Source organism: Pagrus pagrus (genome assembly GCF_965226575.1).
Source record: "Pagrus pagrus genome assembly, chromosome: 18".
Taxonomy (NCBI): domain Eukaryota; kingdom Metazoa; phylum Chordata; class Actinopteri; order Spariformes; family Sparidae; genus Pagrus; species Pagrus pagrus.
In genome coordinates, this window is record NC_140202.1 from 28,204,866 (window position 1) to 28,207,784 (window position 2,919).

At 47.3% G+C, this 2,919-nt stretch overlaps 1 long non-coding RNA gene across 1 annotated transcript; it reads left to right on the forward strand.

Moving 5' to 3' along the window:
• The first annotated feature begins 229 nt into the window (after window positions 1-229).
• On the forward strand, window positions 230-2,694 carry LOC311273878. The gene is made up of 2 exons (XR_014624710.1): window positions 230-579; window positions 2,144-2,694. It is a non-coding gene; the product is annotated as an uncharacterized lncRNA (long non-coding RNA).
• The last annotated feature ends 225 nt before the right edge of the window (window positions 2,695-2,919 follow it).

Consider the following 2,919-nt stretch of genomic DNA (forward strand, 5'->3'; position numbering starts at 1 on the left):
TCAGCGTTCTCAAACCTTCAGTGAAGCCTCCACATGTTTTAATAAGTCTGTACCTGTATGTTAGAACAAAGGTTCATGTCACGTCTCCCTTCAGTTTTTCTTTACCTGTCCACCAGATGTCTCACCTGCTCCTCCAATCACCTCATCACCCTCACCTGAGCTCCTCCACACCTGCACCTCACCACCCTCATCAGTACACCAGCTCAGATCACTTCATCCATGTTGCTTCATCAGTTTCTTGTTTTTGAGTTTCTTTTATTTAAAATCATTACCTGGATCTGCTCACCTGTTACCTACCTGCACCAGGTGAGCTAAAAGCCAAACCCCTCTGCCGTCCTCTGTCTGCGTGTCCTGAGTGTGAAACCCCACCTGGGAGTCTCCGGACTGAAGCTGTGGTGGTGATTTCTGTAGAGAAATGCTGCACAGACGGAAGAGAGGAAGAAATAGACGAGGAGAGAAAAGAGGTGACGAAGTGTCAGAAACATGCCGACGCATACGGACCGTTCAGCTCGAGCCTCATCAGACGGGTCGGACGGACAGACGGCCTCAGCTGTCTCAGGCTGTGTTGGGATTTTTCAGGTGAAACAACAACGAGTCACTTTGATTTTGCACAGCATGAAGCTTCTGTGTTCACGTATTTGCATGGACCATGTTACTCAGAGGTGGAAAGTAATAAAGTACAAATACTTAGTTACTGTACTTCTGGAATGGGGAGAAAAGGCGTGTTAGTGTCTCGTATCCGCAGAGAGTTTCTTATTTTCTCTCTTTGTTGCTGCTCGGGACGCTTTACCAACCCAACATGTGGCTACTTGACGTCCTGGGAATGAGACTCAACAATCAACTATCTTTGTGGTGCGTTCAGGAACAGCTGGGACAAATCCTACTGACCCTACCTTTAACTTTAATAGTCTTTGAATTATATTAATATGACGTGAGCTTCAGTTAGCTTTGACCACAAATGTCCTTCAGAGGGAGACTTTTTACTCTGATACTCTGAGTACATGTCAGAGCCTGTACTCGATTACTTTGACTGGAGTATCTGAGTGTGTGTTGAAAGCACTGAGAGGATCTGACACTGATTCCTGACTCTGGCTTCAGTGTTGGTTTCTCCTGTGATGACGAGTTGAAGAGTTAATGAGTCGTCAGCTGAAGCAGAAGCTGCAGAACAATCAGGATATTCTTCATCTCTGAGAAAAACACTCTCACACTTGGCGTCTCGTGTTTGTCTCAGTGTTTTTAATGTTTTGTGAAAGCGAGGTACAATCTCAGAGAATGTGAAAGTAATTAAGACAAACTGTAACATGCGGGAGGCGTGACCTGTGACCCGCAGACTGACACGTTCCGGTTTCCTGCGGCGCGTCCCACCGCCCCTCCCACCGCTGCCCTCTGACTACTGTTGTACCTCGCCACGCGCCGCCGTCGGCAAACTTCCCCTCAAAACATTTGCACAACAACATACAACAACGACAGCAAGTTTACTGGGAAGAGACGGCGGCTTTTTAGCACTCTGCCGCAGCTCGCACACCCCACGGTGACGGGAATAGCACCCATGGAGGGAGGAGGGGGCTGTCAAAATGTAACAACGGGTGGTGGGTGTCAAATCTGTCAGAGTGTGTGTGTGTGTGTGTGTGTGTGTGTGTGTGTGTGTGTTCTGCTTTAGTCATGTACGAGTGTGAATGAACAGTGTGTGTTCGTGTTGCCACAATGGTGTGTGAATAACTGAGTATCTGAGCTGTTTGTGTGTGTGTGTGTGTGTGTGTGTGTGTGTGTGTGTGTGTGTGTGTGTTGTGAGGTGTTGGAGGAAGTCTGATCTGAGCGTGCTCAGTGTGGCGAGGCAGACAGCCTCCATGCTGGAGCAGAGGAGTCCCTCTCATGTGAAAAGTCAGACGTTTTAATCGCAGTGTGTTTGAATGAGATGATTTGTCGAGCAGACGGTGTGAGTGTGGAGGTATACTCTCTCTCTCTCTCTCTCTGTTGTCTGTTTTAGTCGTGCTGTGAGACGCCTCCGCAGACAAACTTCATCACAGAAAAAATTAAATATGAATCTAAAAAAAACAGCTTAACACCACGTCTCAGCAGAAAACATGCTGGCAATGCACGTCTCTGTCTTCAGGTTGTGACTTTGTTTTTCTCCTTCACAAAGCTGCACTTGAACTCACCAGACAAAACTACAGCTGACGGCCAGCTAGCTTTTCCTTAATGGTGAGAGGAAATACGGCCTCTGGAAATATCCACTGCTCTCCTTAAAAACACACCAGTTTTGACCCCACTGAAGTGGATCAGATGTCTCCAGGGATCCTTCAAAAAACACCTGGTTAGGGTTAGAAAATCATCACGTTCTGGATTAAAATACCTGGTTCTGTCTCCGCAAACATGGCTGGAAAATGTCCAGATGGTTTGTTGGATAGTTTGTTGGACGGTTGGGTGGATGAATGGATGGAGGACGGGTCTCAGCCCAGAACAAACCCCATTAACTTGTGGTGTGGTTCCTGATAAAGGGACCGGTCCAGGGAATAATGCGTGGACCTTGATGAACAAGTATTTAGGTGACTTGTATCTCTGAGTGAGTTGATGAAGATCAAGGGGGCTGTTGGGCCTCGGCAGAGGTATGCGCTCTACTGAGTGCAATACTAGTTTGGCTTTAATGGTTTCATGAACAATCAACATCATAATAAAGGATTTTTTGCAAAATTTCTCCTCTGAGTGTCTGAAGTTTAATCTTTTACACGTCACTGTGTCTGGTCAGGCCACGTGTCCTCAGTGTGTCTTCAGTGTGTCCTCAGTGTGTCCTCAGTGTGTCTTCAGTGTGTCCTCAGTGTGTCCTCAGTGTGTCCTCAGTGTGTCTCCAGTGTGTCCTCAGTGTGTCCTCAGTGTGTCCTCAGTGTGTCTCCAGTGTGTCCTCAGTGTGTCCTCAGTGTG